The sequence below is a fragment of the Callithrix jacchus genome, chromosome 21 (assembly GCF_049354715.1).
Source record: "Callithrix jacchus isolate 240 chromosome 21, calJac240_pri, whole genome shotgun sequence".
NCBI lineage: Eukaryota > Metazoa > Chordata > Mammalia > Primates > Cebidae > Callithrix > Callithrix jacchus.
The window spans coordinates 16,435,217-16,458,883 of NC_133522.1; positions in this window are offsets into that span (position 1 = coordinate 16,435,217).

The following is a 23,667-nucleotide window of genomic DNA, read 5'->3' on the forward strand; positions in this document are numbered from 1 at the left end:
ACATTCAAAAAGTTCTCCTACCAAATTTGTAGAACCCTGTAAAGATTTCTGGATTTTCATTCACGGAATCCTATTTGAGAGACACTGAATTAGCGGATGTTTTTCCTCCTTCCTATGCTACAAGATTCATGTCATATATATACCAATGTTTCCTTTTAATAAAAGGTCCAAATGCATTGCTTGTGAGACAGCTACTTTTGCCCTCAAGTTCTGATCCTTAATTATCTGGCTTTCCACCTTCATATGTCAAACTGCTTAGAACATGTGGAACACTCCTCTCTACTCACATTCCATCACTGAGCAATTTTTACTTTGGACATTTCAACAGCTTGATACAAGTAAGCATCTATGAATGTTTACCACCATCTGCACAAGTTTAAATACAATTTAATGATGGTTGGAGTCTACATTTTACAAAGGGAAAAGCAGCTAATAAAACCAAAAAGCATGACAGGTGTTCTCAACTATTTTGAAGTCTTTTTGGTCTGCCCTCTTATAGGCATTTTCTTTTCCTGTTTAATAATGTTCTTATGAGAGGGGACTATAAGCTCCCTCTCCCAATATCCTATTTGGTTTTTAATTCATCTGATCAGCAATATTGTAACATTTAAGATAACAATAAGATAACATTTAAGAAAGCTTGAGAGGCATAAGAAATGTTACCCACCGGACTATTTGTAAATCCAGAAAATGTTTTTGCAAAACCCTCAGAACATTCAGAGAGTAATTATTTGTCTGTGGTGAAAGAGAGGGGAAAAGCAAAACCAGAGTTTACTTAATTGGGATATATGTGAAGGAGCTTCTGTAGCACTTTAAATGCTGTTTGGCAGTAGTTCATGCTCTTACCTACCCTCTATCTAGACATCACTGCAGCATCAGTGTTATGTACATTTACAGGGAGGGAACGAACATGAATACCACTCTTATCTTCATTTACCTGCCCTGTTTGTATTGTATATTTTCTTTAGACTTGTGTGTTCATTTTACTAAGTTAATGTAGATGAAAAATTAGTTCTTGGATTAAAAAGTAGGGCAATGAGGTAAAAGGGGAGAGATATAAGACACATGAAGTCATAAAACAGAGGGAAAACAAATTCGTTTGTCAGCAGGGGGAACTATTTTGAGGGAGGAAGATTATTTTCCCCATATACGTGCAAAGGATGCATAATAAGTCATTTAAATCAAGGTTATGTTTGTCTTTAGGCAATTATTCTCTTCAGTATTTGTCAAATGTAAAAAGCCAATTGTATGCAGTTTTGAACTTATTTTGTTGCAATTATGCATGCCTTTGACAAAAGATAATGATTTATTTTACAAAAGAAAGGTGCTACAAGGTTACTTTGTGGAATTTATAGTATATCAGGGAGAAATAATTAACTAAACAGGTACACAGGAGAAGGAAGGATGCTAGCGTGCAATCTGAAATGAATTAGCTCATCTAGAGATTGATATATGTACTTTAGGTTTTTCACAATTCCTGCTAGCATCTGGCACAATATTCACCTAGGATGAAAATTTAATTTTGACCTTTTCCTATCTGATGAGAGTACTTCTGGGAACAGAGACAGGTGTTACTACTCTTTTTCTTTTTTAATGCTGTTTAGAAGTTGACATTCAATGTGTGGAGGCCAGAAAGGATAAGAAAACAGCTGATATAATGAACTCAAGCATAAACGGACAGGATAGGAAGCAGTTATGGTCAATGTCAGCATGTCACCTTGGGTACATGCTAGGGTGTTCCTGGGGAGAAACATGTTTTCAAAAGACGGAGTCAGCCTGGGAGTTTATAAGGAAGTTCTCATGGAAGTCAAAGCCCAGCAGAGAACCCTTCTGATGATTTTTAAACTCAGACTTATGGCTCAGAACAATTAGATTTTTGTTAATTTGCATTTTTTTAATAACTGAATGAAAATTTAAAAACCAGTAACTCAATGACATTGTAATTGTTGTTGCACTTTTTATTTTACTTGTATAACACACACTTTTGCATTAGACGACAGGGCAATGAGGAAGGGCTGATCACAACAATAGTAATAACAGACATGCTTTTTGTCTGCAAGTTCTTCCAAGAATTGTTGGAATTCTAGCTACTTCACATACTTCCCCCCATTTCCTATAAGGGATTTGGATGACTGGCTGGTTCTGCTTACCAGCCTTTGATATTTGCCTGTGGGTATCAGTTTCTTCCATTATGTTACAGCCCAGCTCTGTTGTTCTGCTCTAGCTTCTCATTTGCGGCCCCAAATATTTCACTCTAACAGTAGAATCACCTTTTTTTTTTTTATCACTACTGATAGTAATCTGCTAACCTTCATTACTGCCTTTTTGTTTTTTAACTAAAAAAAAAAAACGGTTCAATTTCTACCAAAGTGTTAGAATCATGCTCCAGCTCTCTAGAATGATAGAAGTTCCTGATTTTTTAAACATTTTAAACATTAGAACATTCATATTTACTGACTTTTTACAGTTTCTTAGAGCTCGTGTTTTTGATAAACTTGTGTTCAGTTGCCTCAGACTTGAATAGGAAAAAAAAAAAAACAACCACAAGTTTCAATCTAAGATTATTCTTCTCATTCTCAAATGAACTCATATTCATTAAATCTTTTCTGCTCCAATAAATACGTTTCTCACCTAAGACAATGTTGGGAGGAAACCCGGCAAGAACCGAGGCAAGGGTCCGAGGCCTCAGTCTGTTCTCATGTAAATACTGTATTAGAAAAGAATTAGAGATATAGTTACATAGTTATTCCTACATATAATCATAATCACATAGCTATTCACATGTAATCATAAATATATGCATATATACAATCATACAATCTTTAATTTCACAAATACGTCTCAGGTCATGAAGTATGGGACTGAAGTGGCATTGGGAAAGAGGTGACCCTAAGGCAGGATGCTCTAAGCCCTCTGTCACGCCGACATAAGGGCTGCTGGAGGGCACCTCGGCTGTGCGGCAGCACCAACGCTGTGAAAGCACCTGCTGTCTAGCCAGCTAAGGAAGGAGACGTCCAAAATGGCAGAGACATCTCCTTCCTCAGGGTAGTTAGGAGAAGACTCTGCTTTTCTAAGTTCTTGTGGTAGGCCTGGCATCTGTCAGGGAGGCCAGCAGACATCGGGGGCTTAATTCTCTCTCTGCGATGCTGTGCTTCAGCGGTCACATTCCACGTCTACTTTCATGCTCCGCTTCAGCACCTCGTTCCTCTCTTTTCCTTCTAAGATAAGAATTAGTGATAGTTACATAAATTTTAATGTCCTTGATAGTCTTGACAAGTATGAAAAAAGTGCCTACGCATTAGGTTTTCTCCTAGTCTCCGCTATTGAAAGTCGGGGCTGCCTATCTCCAAGACACGTGATTTACCTGACCCTATCTCTGATCACCATTACCTCACCCTACCTTCCTTGACCCTGCTTTGTACGCAATAAAAGTCAAGGTGTCCAGGCACTCGGGGCCACTGCTGGACTCCACGCTTCGGTTGGCAGTGGACCCCGGGCTCAAACTCTCTTTTCTCTATCTCTGTGTCTTGTGTCTTTATTTTCCGTTTCTTGTCTCCACGCCTGTAGAGAGGGACCCACAGGACCCTGTAGGGCTGGACCCTATAAGGCAGTAAAGGAGCTTCTGCCCACCTTCCTTCACGGTAGTCTGAACATAGTGTCCCAGAACTTCAGTCCAGTCTAGTCTAGATCAAGTCTAATCTTTTATTTGTTTTCTCTCCAAAGACCCTCTGGACTTCTTAGCAAATATAATATCCACTTTATTCCCCCAGTTATCACAGTGTGTATGCCAATTCTATTTCATCCCTGCTCTCCAAACTTATAATATTATGAAATATTCTAAGTCCATTAAAGAATATATTTTCACTTTGATTTATATAATACATAAACTACAGTTTAAAATATAAAAACATATGTAATGTTGATGTGAACACATTTTTGTAATTTAAAAATTATTAAGAAAAATGTTTTGGTCTTCAAATATATATAGAGTAAACATTTATAAGAGGCATACCTTGGTTTTTGCAAATTGAAGGCTTGCAGTAACTGTACACTGAACAAGTCTATGTATGCCATTTTTTTTTTCAACAGCATGTGCTTGCTTCACATCTGCCTGTCACATTTTGGAAATGCCCACAATATTTCAAACATTTATTATCATTATGATTAATTATTACTATATATGTTGTAGTGATATGTGATCAGTGATTTCGGATGTTAGTATTAAATTGTTTTGGGACACCACAAATTGTGCCCTTATAGGTTGGATGGCTTAATAAATGTGCGTGTTCTGAATGTTTCATCCACTGGCTGTTTTTCCAGCTCTCTTTCTCTCCCTGGGACTCCCTATTACCTGAGGAATATTTCAACAACATCAAAATTACACCAATTAATTACCCTACAATAGCTTCGACGTGTTCAAATGAGAGGTAGTTGCAAGTCTCTCAGTTGAAATTAAAAGCGAAACATAATTAAGCTTAGGGAGGAAGGCATGTAAAAAGCTAAGAGAGGCCGAAAGTTATGTCTCTCGTGCCAGTTAGCTAAGTGGTAAAGGGAAAAGCTCTTGAAGGAAATTAAACGTGCTGCTCCAGTGAACACACAAATAAGAAAGCAAAACAGTTTTATTGCTGATATGGAGAAAGTTTCACTGGTCTGCACAGAAGATCAAATCAGCCACAACTTTCTCTTACGCCAGAGTCTACTCTAGGGCAAAGCCCTAACTCTTCAATTATAGGAAGGCTGAGATAGGTGTAGAAGCTGCAGAAGAAATGTTTGAAGCTAGCAGAGGTTGGTTCTTAAGTTTTAAGGAAAGAAACTGTTTCGATAATGTACAATGGAAAGTGAAGCAGCAAGTGACAATGTAGGTGCTACAGCAAGGATCTAGGAAAGGTCATTGATGAAAGTGGCGGCACTAAACAATAGATTTTCCATGTAAATAAAACAACCTCGGAAGAAGATGCTATCTAGGACATTCATAGCTGGAGAGGAGAAGTCAATGCCTGGCTTTAAGGCTTTAAAAAACAGACTATCGTTTTACAGGCTAATGTAGCTAGTGACTTTAAGTTGCAGTCAGTGTTCACTTTTCATTCTGAAAATGCTGAATTTTTTCTTCCTGTGCTCTAGAAATGAAAAATGAATGCCCGAGTGACAGCGCATCTGTTACAGCATGGTTTACTGATTATTTGAAACACTGTTGAGATCTACTGCTCAGAAAAAAAGGATACCTCCATAATATTACTGCTCATTGACAATGTAGCTGGGCATCAAAGAGCCCTGATGGAAATATACAAAGAGATTAATGTTATTTTCATGGCTTGTTAGCACAACATCCATTCTGTAGCCCATGGTACAAGGAATACTTTTGACTTTTAAATATTTCTGTTTAAGACACACATTCCGTAATGCTGTATCTGCCATAGTGATTTTTCTGGTGTATATGGGTAAAGTAAATTAGAAACCTCTGGCTTAAAGGAGTCAAGGGGGAAGTGGCAAAATGCTGACTAGAAAGAGCAGTGATCGGAGGCTCCCATAGAACTGTAATAAGCATTTGAATACTTCGCCGGCAACCAAGGTATCCAGGTTCTCTCTTCAGAACTGATTGGGAGGCTGGTGTGATCCACGAATAGGGAGGAAGAGCAGTGCAGTGCATGGCCCATCTGAGAGCCACACAAGGCAGGAGAACTCCCATCCCCCATCCAAGGAAGGCATGAGTGAGTAGGCTACATAGCTGGAGAAACTATGCTTTTTCCGTGGAACTGTGCAATCCACGGATCAGAAGATCCCATTCACCGACCCATACCACTGAGGCGTAGTATCCCAATCCCAGAGTCTCATAGATTCTCAGTGGTCTCTCAGCTGGAATCCGCTTAAGCCTACTGAGCTCCCAGGAGGAGGGCGACCAGCACCACAGCCATGGCTGCCTGCTGTCTAATCTCCTTGAGCTTCTTGGGAGATGAACAGCAGCCAGCACTGGGACTCACAACCGCCTAATGTGCTAAGCTTCCTGCGTGGCGGAAGGGCAGAATTCATCTTTATAACTCTAGGCCATGCTTTTCCCATGGTGGAGCTAGGGAGGCTGGATGACTTGGTCCCAAGATATGTTCAGTACAAGCCCAATACACTGGCTGTGGCAGACTGTGGCCAGAGTGCCTCTTCAGGCCTGATCCTGACCCATCCTTCCTCCCTGGGTGGGGCTTCCCTGAAGCAACTCCAATAACTCCAGCTAGAGGCTCAGGGGCCGAGCCTGAATCTGCCTGGGCCTGAGTCCCTAGGGAGAAGGTGGCCACAGTCTCTTCATTCCAGCAGACTTAGCCTTACCTCCTGGTAGTTTAAAGGAATCCAGACAGCCCAGACAAGGAGGTTTCACCCCAGCTAAACACAGCCTGCCACCAAGGGGCAAAGTGCTTTGTAAAGAGTCCTTTTCCCTGTTTCACCCAACTGAGTGAGACCTTCCAGAAAGGGTTGTTAGATACCCTATAAAGGAGTGATCCTACTGGCATCAAGTTGGTGCTCCTCGAGGTCAGAGATCCTGGAAGAAGGAGGATGCACCCATCTTTGCTGTTCTCCAGCCTTGAGTGACATCTCTAGGCATGGGAGTGAACCAGATGAATAGGGCCTAAAGTGAATCTCCAGAAAACCGCAGCAACAACAGCATCATCAACAACAACAAAAAGCCCTCACAAGAGCTCCATCCAAGGGTCAGCAGCCTCAAAGATCAAAACTAGCCAAACCCACAAAGATGAGAAGGAATCAATGGAAAAATGCTGAAAACCCAAAAGGCCACAGTGCCTCTGCTCCTCCAAATGATTGCAGTGTCTCTCCAACAAGGATGCAGCACTGGATGGAGGATGAGATGGACCATTTAACAGAAGTAGGCTTCAGAAGATGGGTAATAAAGCTGAAGGAGTATGTTCTATGCAACACAAAGAAGCTAAGATCTTTGATGAAAAGTTAGAGGAGCTGCTATCTAGAATAACCAGTTTAGAGAGGAACATAAGTGACCTGATGGAGCTGGAAAACATAGCACAAGAACTTCATGAAGCATACACAAGTCTTAACAGCCAAAGTGACCAAGTGGAAGAAAGGATATAAGAATTCAAAGGCCACCTAAATAAGGCATGCAGACAAGACTAAAGAAAAAAGAATAGAAACGAATGAATAAAGCCTCTGAGAAATATGGGAATCTGTAAAAACACTGACCCTACTACTGACTGGCATATCAGAAGGAGACAGGGAGAATGGAAACAAGCTGGAAAATGCACTTCAGGACAATGTCCAGGAGAACTTTCCCAACCTAGCAAGACACAGCAATGTGCAAATTCAGGTAATACAGAGAACACCACTAAGAGACTCCACAAGAAGATCAAACCCAAGACACATAATCAGGTTCTGTGATATTCCAGAGATATTAATAAAAGAGGGTATGACTTGTTTGTGGAACTGAAATTCTTCACTCTGGCTGGATTTTCGAGTTTGGTATCAGTGGAGAGAGTTCAATCTAAAGAGGAAAGTAAAGCCACATGCAAAGAGTCTTGTAGTCTCGTCTTGTATACCTCAGGAGTTTGGACTTTCTAAAAATATTGGCAGCAAGCTAAGGAGCCTACAAGTTCTCAAAAGACTTTTGTATGGACTTCCACTGTGGGTGAAGAAGTCCTAAACCAGTTTGCATTTTAATTTCTTGGCTCAGGATTACAGCATCATAATAAAAATGAAGATTTAGTTGCAATAATTAAGTATGGAAGAGGTTTAGGTTTTAAAGAGATGACTTTTTTCACCCCTTCCTTAGGGTCTAGAAAGAAATAAAAATATTCCCAATGTCTTATCTACCTTTTTCTAGTTCTCTTTTCAGCTTTTGCAGTTTCAGTCTTATGTACAGAAATAAATTTTAGCTACATTTATCTCCTGGCATTGATTTATGGGCCAGGACTAGTTACCAGCCCTCAGCTCCTAAATTTGGGTTTAAAAAAAAATCAGAGTGGCCATGGCAGTGTGAGTTTTCACTCATTGCTCTGGCTTTAATATTTTCTTCTTTGGTGCTGAAACCTTGGAATTTACCTTTTCTTCCTTTGAGATTGCTAATGCATTTAAGCTCTTTTATTCTGTTATACTTCATCCATCATTTTACTGTGTTTGTAAAAGAAAGGAAGGTTCATATCAGTTCAGTCCACCATATTTCTGGAACTATCAATCATTGCTTATAATACCAGTTGAGCATAAGAAGAAAAAGACAAATGATATGAGACCGTCTAGGAGAGAGGAACTAATCTAATCTGGTGGGTAAGAGTGGCCATAGAAGGGTAAATGTGGTTGGAGTGTTGAGGGCAGATTGTAAATGATAATGCCGGAAGCTGGAGAGTTTGTTGTAGTACAGAATAGGGAAAGACATGTTAAAAATACCTTTACCCAAACAGTGATGGGATGACGGTGAATAATTATAAGTGAGGGGGTAATGCAATTCCACTTTTATTTTTTAAATGTAACTCTCTTGCGTGCTGATTAAAGCATGGACAGATTTGATGAACTTGGAGAATATTAGAAGACCATTACTTAGCTGATAATTGACGAGGCAGGGAAATAATACACATTTGAAATACTGAAATTTGAAAGTCCAATAATTATTTTGTGTTTTTGGCCATAATAAATTCTGGCCACTTTAATAGTGACTGAGCAGCAACCACCATCTACATGTTACAATGACTACAGTGACTACATTACTACAAAACGACATTACTCTTGCCCCCAGTATCTGATCTTCCCGATTTCATCCTTGCATTCTTGAAGGTAATCTGTGCTGCTACAGACAGACGGATTGCTCTAAAACATGAAGTAGATCATGGCACCCCCTGACTTTAAACCTTACTACAGATTGCCATCAGTCTCAAGAAAAAAACCCCATAATCTTGAGGTGTACAAAGTCTACAAATCCCTTTACAACTGGTTTTATTTTTCTCTTTAAACCCTCACCATTCACAACAAACTCTGAGATCTAGCCAGAGTGAAGAATTTCAGTCCCACAAAGAAGCCACACACTTTTTAATTTCTGATTCTTCAGAGATTCCTGTGGTTGTGCTCCCAACCCTCTCGTGTCATGCCTCCCCTTCACACTCCATCCCACATCACACATGAAAACGTGATTTACTGGACTAATGGTTGCTAATTTTTGGATTACATGTTTTACATTTTTCTTCCACTCCCCTAAGAAGACCTGCTATGCCTGGGATTGGTGATTCTCTGTCATCTCAATGATCACTATTTAATTTTAATTTCCTTACTTACTTTTGGAACCTGCTTCTAGGTTTTCTGTGAAGAAGAATATCACTTTCTCAGACCCAAGAACAGTTGGTGCTTGATAAATAATGGTTGAATTAACGAGAAAAATGAATAACTGAATGTCTAAATAAATGCATAGATTTAAGCATTTTATTTCAACTCAACAATATTCAATCAAAACTTCATCAATTAGAAACCATATATTCAGAACAAAATGACTTAAAGCCAATTAATTGTTCTAGGCCAGATAGGAATGAATGCATATGTGGACAAGCATTTATTACCCCTTAAAACCATTAATTTTTTTAAGTAGAAAGCCAACAAACAAAATGCCAAAGGCAAGGTGACACATAATAGCTAAGAAGGCAACTACCAGCTGTTTAGGCATCTTTGTAGCCATCCTTGATTTGGATTTTTTTGATCTTGATCTAATTCTATCCCTCAAAACCAGCCCTTAGAATCTCATGTGCCCATCTCTTCCATGACAGTCCGTGGGCCTAGAGAGAGGGTGCTTATATAGCTTTAGCAGTAGGGCATTTGCAGTGAAAAACAGATCCAGTCCAATGGGATGCCAAATGAGGGAGGTTCACATCACTGGTCTTCAGAATACCATGATTTTTATTTCCTTGGAATCAAAACAAGGATAAATCAATAATATTAATATTTTGACAAGTGAGTATTTGTGTTTCAGAACAGAAATAGAAACATATTCCATTTGGTCACCAACTAAAGATATGAAGAAAAAGTATAATCTGGAACTCTCTAGAGAATTATTGTAGCCAAGAAATAATTTATGCTTCAATCTGCACCCCCCAAAAAAAACTAAGACTAAAATCTAGTATATAAAGTATATATACTTTTCCTTTGAAATAATTTCTATCTTTCATTCAATTTCTCCTTTTCTATTAAAAAGAAATTATAGAAAGACCAATTTGTGTGTAAAATAAGTTATGAGCTCATTATACTTTTCCTGATCACTCACATAAAGTGCAGTAAGAATTGAATGCTTATATAGGCTCCTCATAAGTTGGCTTTGCTGGAACTTTACCTTAAAATATGCTGTTTTAGTCAAAGTCTTGATAAAATAACCAGGGTCTCCAAATGTTCTATTCTAAAAGACTCTTACTAAACTTATGCCATTAACTATATTGTCATAAAATCACAATCAAAATTTTTGAGAACTCAGATAAAGAGAAAAGTAAATTTCCTTACTAAAACATACTTTATCAAAATGCTCTAAACATAAATAACTTTTTTAAAAAAATTTAACCTTTTTTAACTACAGCAGCAGTCTTTCAAGCAAGATATTTTTCACCTAAACCTTCAATGACCAGACACTGAAGAACATCTACTAGTATCAGCACCATCCAGGAAAGCATGACCTCACCAATTGAACTAAAGAAGGCATCAAGGACCAATTCTTGAAAAACAGAAATACATGAACTTTCAGACAGAGAATTCAATTAGCTGCTTTGATAAAAATCAAAGAAATTCAGAATAACACATAAGGAATTTATACTGTTCTCAGATAAATTTAACAAAGATATTACAATAACAAAAAAGAATCAAATAGAAATTCTGAAGCTAAAAAATGTGACTGGTATACTGAAGAATGCATCAGAGTCCATTAGTAGCAGAACTGATCAAGCAGAAGAACGAATTGGTGAGCCTGAAGAAAGGCTATTTAAAAGTACAGTCACAGGAGACAGGAAAATAAAATAGTAAAATACGATGAAGTACACCTACGGGATCTAGAAAATAGCCTCAAAAGGGAAAATCTAACAATTACTGGCCTTAAAGAGGAGGTAAAGAAAGAATAGAAGTAGGTAGTTTATTCCAAGGAATAATATCACAGAACTTCCCAAACCTAGAGAAAGATGTCCCTGCCCTAGAGATCTGTGGAACTTTGAACTTGACAGAAATAATTTCGGGTATCTGGGAGAAGACATTTCTAAGCAGCAAAGCATTCAAGATATGAGTTGAGTGCTGTTAAAAGCATTCTGTTTTTTTGTATTCTCAAAGTTATAGTTTGGAACTGAAACTTATGTTTAAAAGGCAAGCAGAACATAAAGGTTCAGAGAATTTGAAGCCTAACAATGCAGTAGAAAAGAAAGACCCATTTTCTGAGGAGAAATTCAAGCCAGAAGCAGAAATTTGCATCAGTAACAAGGAACCAAATGTCTATTGCCAAGACAATGGGGAAAATGTCTCCAGTGTGTATCAAAGGTCTTCAAGTCAGCCTCTCCCATGACAAGCCTGGAAGCCTAGAAGGAAAAAATAGTTTCCTTGCCATTTGGGACCCTCCGCCTAGATTTCAGAGGATGCATGAAGATGCCTGGAGTCTAGACAGAGGTGTGCTGCAGGGGCAGAGCCCTCATGGAGAACCTCATGTAGAAGGAAAATGTGGCCTGTGAGCCCCCACACAGAGTCCCCACTGGGGCACTGCCTAGTGAAGCTGTCAGAAGAGTGCCACCATCCTCCTGACCCCAGAAGGGAATATCTACTGACAGCTTGCACCAGGAAAAGCCACAGACACTCAATGCCAGCCTGTGAAAGCACCCACTAGGGGGACCATGCCCTGCAAAGTCACAGAGGTGGAGCAGCCCAAACCATGGGAACCCACCTCTTGCACCAGCATGATGTGGATATGAGACGTAGAGTCAAAGGAGATGAATTGGGAGCTTTAAGATTTGACTGCTAGATTTCTGACTTGCATGAGGCCTGTAGCCCCTTTGTTTTGGCTAATTTCTCCCATTTAGAGTAACTGTATTTACCCAATGCCTGTACCCTTATTGTATCTAGGAAGTAACTAACTTGAATTTGATTTTACAGGCTCATAGGGGAAAGGGACTTGCCTTGTCTCAGATGAGATTTGGGACTACGAACTATTGAGTTAATGCTGAAATGAGTTACAACTTAGAAGGATTTCAGGGAAGGCATAATTAGTTTTGAAAACTTGCCTTGTCTCAGAGGAGACTGGACTTTTGAGTTAATGCTGAAATGCATCAAGACTTTGGGGGACTGTTGGGAAGGCATGACTGGTTTTGAAATGTGAGGACATGAAATTTGGGAGGGGCTAGGTGCAGAATAATATAGTTTGGCTCTGTGTACCCACCCTAATTTCACATTGAATTGTAATAATTCCTGTGTGTCAAGGACAGGACCAGGTGGAAATAGTTAAATCATGGTGGTGGTTTCCCCCATACTATTTTTGTGATAGTGAGTGAATTTTCACAAGAGCTCATGGTTTTATACGGGGATTCACCCTTTGTTTGCTCTCAAGTCTCTTGCCTCCCACCATGTAAGACATACCTTTGCTCTTTCCCACCTACCACCATGAGTGTGAGGTCTCCCCAACCATGTTGAACTGTGAGCCAATTAAACCCTTTTACTTTATAAATTATCCAGTCTCAGGAATGTCTTTATTAGCAGTGTGAGAATGAACTCATACAGCCCAGATATACTTATTCCTCCTGAGACATTTGGAAAAAATCCAGGGTTTATATTCAGTTCAAGCATCTGATCCAGTCTGCTGCCTAATACAACGCCCTTGTCAGCAGCTTGTTTTCCAAACCTCAGGACATGTTTCAGCTATGATATATCCTACTGGTTCTTGATATTGACATTCTTCTCTGTTGGCTTCTGAAACGTGGATGCCCTTTGGAATACCTAAAGAGGAATCTAATAGCTTGTCAAAGGAACCTGACCAGACCCCAGGTCAGACTGAGATATAATTAAGACAAAATAAACAACTTAGCCTTAATTATATGAGGAGTTCAACGTTCCCTGCCTATTATTTATATCCTGTTGTCTCTTCTTATTTCAGTGTTAGGGTCATGTTTACTCTGTTAACCTACTGCATCTTTAAAAACTGCAGATTTATATACAACTTTGTGTGATTTCTAGCTTTGCCTCATTAAAAATATATCTTATTTCCTGTTTCCATATAATACAATGTTTCTTTCTTTGCTCATTTGTTTAAGAATACTAATTTTATAATAAAGATAACTAAAAAGAATATCTCATTTTAGTTATATTTATATAATACTAAAATTTAAAATATCTTCAGTTGCAGAATGTCATATCAAAAATGTTCAGTACACCAAAATATTTAAATATTTCATTGCAATAGAAAGCAGAGAGAGGATTTAAATGATGTAATAAGTGGTCTTGTTATATATGACATTATTCTGAATTAATTTCTTGATTTATTTTGATTTATACAAATTGTCCAAATGTGAAATATTTGAGAGTTCAAGAAACATGGGAATAAATTTTGAGTAGTTTTTTACTTAAACATTCACAGAGAATACTAATTATTCATTAATGTAGATGTGTTTTGATCTAACTTCTTATAAACTTGAAATCACTCTTAATAGGCAAATCTATAGTTTTCTGCTATATAAAAATTACTGTCAACATTTTAAGGTTATGAGGAGTTTCATGTCAGTATAGAGATGTCTTGTACAGAGAAGTTTCTTTAACTATTGCAGCACAGTTAAATGCTTCACAAGCTTTTACTTAACCATTCATTATAAATTTGCAACTAAATACTTTTTAAAATTGTTGAATCTGTATCTTACTTTTTATCTCATAAAATAAAGATATCTTATTGCTTTAGTTTTCTGTTAATAATATTTCAAATAAAATTCAAAAGATAAATGTCTACTATATGTTTAAGAAAAAAATGAGATTCATTAATCTACGACTACTCATGGATTATAACTTTTAACATGGTAGCATATTTTACATCTGTTTTTAATATTTAACATAATTAATATTTTACTTTTTAAAAAAATTACATTCTTACCTTTTTTCAGTAGATGAACTTTTGAATCAGTGTTTTAATTTCCCACTGGGATTTTGATTGGAATGACATTTAATTTAAAAGTTAATTTGGGGAGAAATTATATCCTTATACTGTTGATTTTTTCTTTTAAGACAAGATGTATCTTTATGCTTCTTTCAAATCCTTTTTATAGACTCATATACTAAGAATAACAATTTTTATATGCATTCTAGTTTATTGGTATTAGAAGTTTACTGCACTATTTCCACAGGCCAAACACACTTCCTACGTGGATTCATTGATATTTTGTTAGATGTGTTGTTGTTATAGTATTTGTATTAGTTTGTTTTCACACTGCTATAGAGAAATACCCAAGACTGGGCAATTCATAAAGGAAAGAGGTTTAAGAGGCTCACGTTTCCATATGGCTGGGGAGGCCTCAGGAAACCTACAATCATGGAAGAAGTTGAAGGAGAAGCAAGGACATTCTTCATATGGTGGCAGGAGAGAGAAGAAAGCAAGAGAGAGACCAAGAAAAACTGCCTTATAAAGCCATCAGATCTCATCAGAACTCACTATCATGAGAACAGCCTGAGGGAAACTGTTGCCATGATCTAATCACCTACCTCCCTCAACACATGGGCACTGCAATTCTATGTGAGATTTCACTGGGGACACAAAGCCAAACTACATTAGTATTTTTATATAGACATTTACGTCTGCTTTCAAATTTGTCTTGGTTTTTTTTAGTTTATTGAGTTGGACATCACATGACATAAAAACAATAGTTTTATCTCAATTCTTACAAATTTTAGGACTATTTTTAATTATTGATATAAGTGGTGATGTTGAAAAAATGATGTTGAAAAGTAGAAGTAAAAGCAGATATCCTTGTTTTATTCTAAACTTTTAAATATTAGAAATTCAGGAATGTTAAAAAATACTTAAAATATTAGAATATTAAAAATATCTCAAATATTTTTTATAGGTATATTTATCATATTAATGACTTTTTTATTTGTAGATTACTAAGATAACTTTGTATTCAATAATGGGCATTGAATAATTACTTAAAAATGAACATGTTGGAAATAGAAGGGAGATTATTTCTCCCTTGTATGTATTCATAAATATTTATTTATGAAGTCTAGAGAAATGTGTATTTAAATGTGTATTTTTAAAACGTATTTTTTAAGTCTATCTTAAATTTCTAGTTAAATCTATTGGTCATAATGTGCACTTTTTCTATTTTTAGATTTGGTTTGTGAATTAGTTAAAATATTTTAGGCTTATAGTATCTACAAATTGATTCAGACAAAACAAGAAGTTCAAGTAGGCCATGCTAGGAATTAGGTGAGATAAGTGCTAAGCAATGTTACTAAGAACCTAATTTATTTTCATCTCTTGTTGTGCCCTGCTTGATGTTGTAAATACCATTTTTAATGGCTAAATTCTGTCCTGTTCCATAAATAACGTCAAATTATTTAATCATTACCTTTGTATTCTATATGTAGATTATTTCTAATTATTTCTACTTATCAATGACAGTAAGAAAAATAAATTTGGACTTGTCTTCTTTACATTGTGTTTCTTTTTCTTTAAGTTAGATTCAGAGAAGTGAAAATGCAGAACTGAAAGACATTAGCAATTGAAGGCTCCAGTCTAGGAATAGTCTCCTACCTTGTAAGCAGCTGGAGTATGAGAATTCCTGTGCCACTGCTTGCTGTTTCTGTATCATCACCGGCAGTGAGTGTTTAGAAAGGGAAAGAAAAAAGTAAAAACCTGTGATTGTAGGAATATGGATACCACTAGTATGATACTACGCTCTAATAATTTCCACCAGTTTGACATTAAGCTCATTCTGCCTTATTTCTTTTATAGTGCTTAGTTTGGTTCAAATATTTCATCTGTTTTTATCATTTTCAGATAAATAATTTTAGTGAATGGGGAGTTTTAACTTTTATGATGACTCACATTCTCATGATTCAATTCTCCTTTGAGTTGTCTTTTCTCATAAGGACAAAAATATTAATGTACAAGTATGAACAGCCCTTTCTGCCTTCTAAAGAGTAACCCTAAAATGTTATGGGTGAAGTCTGAATAGGAAGAAAAGGAGTGAAAGTGCCACAAACTGAAGGAAGCAAAAGAGTGCTCAGTTTGTTTGATGGGAGAGACAAAGGGATGGAAAAGTAGACGAAGGCTGAGGCGGGCTGAGAAAAACAAGGGAACATAAAAAGTATTTTTAGGGATTATGATTCCTTCACGGTATTTGACAAATGTAAGTAAGGGATTTTATTGATGTTGAAATTATTTTTGATTGCATGGATTATACTTTAAGGTCCACAGTTCCTCTCTGAGGCAGAACCACCTCATTATTTGCTAAACCTTTTCATACACGTTTTAATTATGCCCAGCATGGCCATTACTAAATCCAAGATAGCAAGTCAGGTTTTTCAGCATTTTAGTATTTACTCTTCACTACTCAGTTCTTTCTCATTTCTTATCTATAATGAAAATGCTTCTTTAAATTCCCCATCAGGAAGGACAAAGAAGCATCTGTTGAGCACCAACCACATGTGAACTATTGTGCTAGTCCCATAATGAGGGAATATCAGAAATGTACTTGGAATTACATAGAGGGGACAAAAGCACGGTTGTAGAATGCATACTATTTGCATATTGAATCTATTCCCCACTTTCTCCTTCCTAAGGGAACCTCAATTTGTTAAGATGTTGGTGACAAACTAATCAGCCCATTTTATTTTGGAGAAGCTGAGTGGTTCCTTATTTGCTTTAATCAACAAGCATATGCCATTTTCCAGATTATTAAAATTCTGGCTATTCAAACTATGGCAAGGTCCACATTCTCTGAGTAAGGAAGAGGCACCTTTCTACTGGATGTTAGTAAGAAAGCATATTCTTGGTTGCTGCTGAGATCCTTTATATGATCCCAAGGGTTACTAGCCTTAAAATGAAGCCAGCAATGTGAACAGCAGAGCAAAGTGATGGAGAGAACGTAAGACCCTGATGACATCATTAAACTAGTGAATCAACCACCGTGACATCTGTCTTCTTCTTGACTTCCTGTTAAGGAAGCTAATGATTTTTAATACATTTCGAGCTGGAGATTCTGTTTGTTATAAAAAGCCTCCCCACTGAAAGGACAGTTAAAATTTAAACAAAAAATGTTTTGATAATCCTTACCATATTTCCACCTGGAAGCTTTCACTTACTGCTATGGAGAGATATACTTTCTGGGGTGAATTATTCTTTTTAGTGAAAAGGAAAATGTTAGTTTTCTTTACAAACATACTTGCTTCTGATTTAATAATGAACACTTCTTTGCAAACCTACTGATATGTCCTTCTTCTCTTCCTTTCCTCTAATTAAATGCTATGATTTGAAAATGAAACGTAACCTAAATGTTTATGTAAGTAGGCTTGAAAGGCAACTCTCTTCAGCCCTTAATGAAATTTTAATATAATACTGACTCTTGATTAATTGAAATTCTCTAATACTATGAAATGTACTATTGTATTTTTCAATAGTCAGTTAATTTGGTAGAAAACTTTAATGTATGTGCATGTTAGTAGTTACTCTGCTTGGAGTTATGTGATCTAAAGAGGCCATGTTTGTATTTTAATTAGTTATGATAATCAGTGATTAAAAATTTCTCAGCACTTTCAATATCCCTTATTGTTAATTTTTAACATAAAATATTAAAATAGAGAATTCTGGTAAGAGCAACCAGATGAATCACCAATAAGGAATAACAGAGTCAAGACTGTTTTCGATTTTGCAAAATAAAATTCAAAATTGCAAGATGCCATAGTCTGAAAGAGATTAATTGCTTTTATGCAGCAGATAAAACATACAGAGAGCCAAATCAAACCTTTGAATATGTAAATTAAATATCAGGGCATTTACTTCGCTGTTTATAACCTTCGGTTCCACCCGGATGCTCCTCCAGTAGCAGTTTGCATTCAGGAATGAAGGCAAATGCGCCAGAGGAAAGGCAGAACGATATATTAGATAAAAACTGTGTTTAGAGATCAGGCACTTGTTAAGATTGCCTGATAATAAACTTGGATTTTAGTTGAATAACCGCTTATTCTTTGCTAGGCCATGAAGGAGGTATAAATGATGAAGATACAGGTTTTATGCACTCACAGGGTAATCCAGAAGGAAAATGGAAGATAATAATAAATAGTTTCATAGGGCAAACAAAATCTTTCTGTATTGCAGTACAATGAACAAGCAGAGATGATTCAGAAATGTTTAGTCTGGGTTACTGGCTAAGTCACCATAACTTTATCAGCTATAAATAAAAACACTGATAGACAGAAAAACAAGCTTTCTTCGTGCATGTTTTTAACATCCTCATGAAAAACATTACTTCATAGATTTTGTCTATTGAGCAGAGTGGGGATGTTTCCAGTGGAAAAGCAAGGCCAACGCCTTGTCTATCATGCTTGCTTTGTATGCTCGTACTTAGAACAATGTGTGGAACATCGTAAGTACTCCATCTGCCTGTGTATGTGAGTAAATACTGATATATGAAAACATGTTATATAGATGATCTCAAGTCCTTTTCAGCTGTAGCACCTTTATTGATGGCATTCACAAAGACAATACCGTGCTTTGAATATTTGCTTATATTGACGATCAAAAATATGTTTAAGAAAGTAAAACACAACAATAACTTGTAATCGCAGCAAACATTAACCACACAGAATTTTGGCACAGATAAGAGGCTTCTAATATGTAAAAATGCCTAATGGTCCCTGTAACTCTATTGTATTCAATTTTTAAAGTATATAATGTTTAATTTAAAAAAAAAACTCTAAATTCACCTGATTCTATTTTAAACATAATTTGCATATTTGATTATTAGATGTCAATTTCTGGACACCTCACAATTAATATTAGAACGTTGCTGCTGACCTATGCATTTTCATAATGTGCACAACAGTGCAGCCCCGTTTTTCCTTTTCAAGTGTGAGCTCTAGGACCACGAACTACATTTGAATTAATGAGATTCATGATTTTGTTTTAGTGCCTGACAATGAATTGGTTTAACTAGTCTTTACCTAAAGAGCTGATGGTTCTTAAATCATCATCCAAATGTTTTGAGCTTGCTATCATTGCAAAAATGTATAAAACTTAAGAAAAATTTAGTCCTCAATTTTCTGATTCATTTACTCATCAAACTATCTTATTAAAGCCACTTCATATTCAGGAAAACTCTTAGCAAATTATTTCTAGCTTGTTTCAGAGTCCCAGGAAGTTGACACTTACTAACCCAACTTAAATCCCTGAGGATTCTCCTCAGTGTATAATTCAGAGCTCACACAGATTTTATGTTGCTACAATTAATGCAGAGTTGGGCCTCCAGATCCTCCATAAAGCATTTATTGTAAGCAATTCAATCCAAATTTTTGTAAGCTATTCACTTTCAATAATACATTTCCTCCTACATTCAAGGAATAATTTTCATTCTCTTTTTGTTTCTGGAATTATGTTGCCTAATTTTAAAATATCTTATTCAAAGTTTATCGTTTCTTTAAATTCAGTATAATTTACATTTCCTAATATTATTTTTACTACTGATAAACGTTCCTCTTTTCTTTACAAAACAGTATAGCTTCAGTCTTTTTTTATCATTTTGTTGTTGTTGTTGTTGTTGAAAAAAGAAATAATCTAGGCCTCTATTTGTCCAATAGAAATAAAATATTTTTTTCAGCGAAACCAACCTAGAAGAATGGTAGCTATACACACAAAGGAATCTGATTAACTAGAGCCAAGGGACAAAAAATAAAGGTCACTTGACAACATGTCAAATTCAAATTGAAAATCATATGATGAAAATAAATGAAGGAAAATAAAAGACATATTCTGGGTCATTGGACTAAGATGACCTGGCAAGGGGTGGAAGTATATTATGTGTGTAAAGAGAATTGAAAGCATAATTTTATGAACTGGAAATCTATAGGATTTTTATGTAAATTTGTTAGGAAAGATGAGGAGAGGGATGAAATAAGACAACCATAATTTACCAGAGTATTATGGGGGAGCAGGGTCATCGTTTTTCCCAAAGTGATTGCAAACAGATCATATAAACTCTAGGTATGTACTGGCTAGCCAGTAGTATCATAAACTGCCAGCCGTAAAAACAATAGAACATATTTTCTCGAAATGTTTTGGGGATATGGTAATTTTTAAAGACAGTGTAATGTTGAGTGAGACAAAAATTCAGAAGGATTTGTGATTGTTGGAGTGACCTTGTGTTTGATCATATGCCAGAGAGCATACTCCAGACCCTGGAGTATAGAGAATTTCCACAGAGACACAAGGCTGAAATTGATTTTGCAGTGGAATTGGGGTGGTAGATTCTGTTTCTCTTCTATCCCCTTCTCAGTTCAGTCCTTGCTCCTTTATTGTATATTTATACATAATAAATGTGCTGATTTTAAATGTGCAGTTTTGAGTTTTGGTAAATGTATGTGTCCATTTAATCAATACTATCAAAAACAAAACATTTCCGTCATTCTAGAATATACTTTCATACTTACTTTCTGTCAATCTCCTTTTCCAATTCAAACTTCCTGTTCTATTTCTCTATCTATTCATATATATTTTCCCTTTTTCTGAGTTTCATATAATTGAAATTATATGGCATGTATATATGGAATTATATGGTATATATATATATACACACATATGGTACATATGTTTTTCCCTTTTCTGAATTGCATATATCATATGTTTATTGCATTAGGCTTTTTTTGCTCAGCATGATGTTATAAAGTTCATCCAGATATATCAGCGATTCACTCTTTTTTTATTCGCTGAGTAATATTTCATTATATGATGATAACAAATTAGTTTATCCAATGTCCAGTGTCCAATTATAATTCATAATGGATATTGGGGTTGTTTTCAGTTTGCTGTAACTGAACATTAATATTCATACACACACCTCCCTTGACAACCCTAATTGTTTAATATACTTCTTTTTATTATTATACTCTAAGTTCTAGGATACATGTGCAGAACATGCAGGTTTGTTACACAGGTATAAACGTGCCACGGTAGTTTTGCTGCACACATCAACCTGTCATCCACATTAGGTATTTCTTCTAATGCTATCCCTGGCTCCAGCCTCTCAGTCCCTGACAGGCCCCAGTGCATGATGTTCCCCTCCCTGTGTTCATGTGTTCTCATTTTTCAACTCCCACTTATGAGTGAGAACATGAGGTGTTTGGTTTTCTGTTCTTTTGTTAGTTTGCTGAAAATGATGGTTTTGAGCTTCATTCATGTCCCTGCAAAGGATATGAACTCATCCTTTTTTATGGATGCGTAGTAGTCGATGGTGTGTATGTGCCACATTTTCTTTATCCAGTCTATCACTGATGGACATTTGGGTTAGTTACAAGTCTTTGGGTTAGTTCCAAGTATCTGTTGTTCTTTGAAACCAATGAGAATGAAGACACAACACACTAGAATCTTTAGGACACTTTTAAAGCAATGTCTACAGGGAAATTTATAGCACTAAATGCTCACATGAGAAGCCAGAAAATATCTAAAATTGATACCCCAACACCACGCTTAAAAGAACTAGAAGAGCAAGCTCAAACAAATTCAAAAGCTAGCAGAAGTCAAGAAATAACTAAGTTCAGAGCAGACCTGAAGGAGATAGAGACACAAAAAACCTTCAAAAAGCAATAAATCCAGGTGTTGGTTTTTTGAAAAGATTAACAAAATAGATTGACCACTACCCAAACTAATAAAAGAGAAAAGAGAAGGATTGAATGGATGCAATAAAAATATGATAAAGAGGATATCACCACTGATTCCACAGAAATACAAACTACCATCAGAGATTAATAAAAACACCTCTATGCACATATACCATTAACTCTAGAAGAAACAGATGAGTTCCTGGACACTTACACCCTTCCAAGACTAAACCAGGAAGAAGTTGAACCCCTGAATAGATCAATAACAAGGTCTGAAGTTGAGGCAGCAATTAATAGCCTACCAACCAAAAATGTCCAGGTCCAGATGAGTCCACAGCCAAATTCTACCAGATGTACAAAAAGGAGTTGGTACCATTCCTTCTGAAACTATTCCAAACAATACAGAAAGAGGGAATTCTTCCTAACTCATTTTATAAGACCAACATCATCGTGATGCCAAAACCTGGCAAGGACACAACTAAAAAATAAAATTTCAGGCCAATATTCATGATGAACATTGATGAGAAAATCTTCAATAAAATACTGACAAACCAAATCCAACAGCACATCAAAAAGCTTACCCATCACAATCAAGTTGGCTTTACCCCAGCGATACAAGGCTGGATCAACATATGCAAATCTATAAACACAACCCTTCACATAAGCAGAACCAAAGACAAAAACCACATGATTACCTCAATTGATGCAGAGAAGGTCTTTGATTTATGCTAAAAACTCTCAATAAAATAGATATCAATGGAATATATCTCAAAATAATAAAAGCTATTTATGACAAACCCACAGCCAATATCATACTGAATGGGCAAAAACTGGAAGCATTATCTTTGAAAACTGGAAGTAGACAAGGGTGCAATTAGTGCAGACAACATGATTGTATATTTAGAAAATTATTTTCTTTAAGAATGTTAAATAATGGCCCCCACTCTCTTCTGGCTTGTAGTGTTTCTGCAAAGAGATCTGCTGTTAGTCTGATATGCTTTCCTTTCTCTTCGGCTCCCCTTAACATTTTTCTTACATTTCAACCTTGGCGAGTCTGATGATTATGTGTCTTGGCGTTGCTTTTCTCAAGGAGTATCTTTGTGGTGTTCTCTGTATTTCCTGAATTTGAATGTTGGCCTGTCTTGCTAGGTTGGGGAAGTGCTCCTGGATAATATACTGAAGAGTGCTTTCCAACTTGGTTCCATTCTCCCTGTCACTTTCAGGTACACCAATCAAAGGTAGATTTGGTCTTTTCATATAGTCCCATATTTCTTGGAGGCTTTGTTTATTTCTTTTCATCTTTTTTTCTCTAGTATGTCTTCATGCTTTATTTCACTAAGTTGATTTTCAGTCTCTGAAATCCTTTCTGCCACTTGATCAATTTGTATGAGGTGTCTGTCCAACCCTTCTGGGACGTGTCTCCCAGTCAGGAGGCACAGGGATCAGGGACCAACTTGAGGAGGCAGTCTGTCCCTTAGGAGAGCTCAAATGCTATGCTGGCAGGCAGGAACATTTAAGTCTGCTGAAACTACACTCACGCCGCCCCTTCCCCCAGGTCCTCTGTTCCAGGGAGATAGGAGTTTTATCTGTAAGCCCCTGACTGGGGCTGCTACCTTTCTTTCCTAGATTTGTAGGAATCTCTAGATTCCTAGAAATCTGCTGCTGTCTGGCTGCAATGACACTGTGGCACTGAGGTTGGCTCTGCCCAGTTCTAACTTCCTGGCAACTTTGTTTACACTGTGAGGGGAAAATGGCAGATGTCCCTCCTCCCACCAAGCTTGAGTGTCCCAGGTCAACTTCAGACTGCTGTGCTGGCAGCAAGAATTTCAAGCCAGTGGATCTTAGCTTGCTGGGCTCCATGGGTGGGATTCG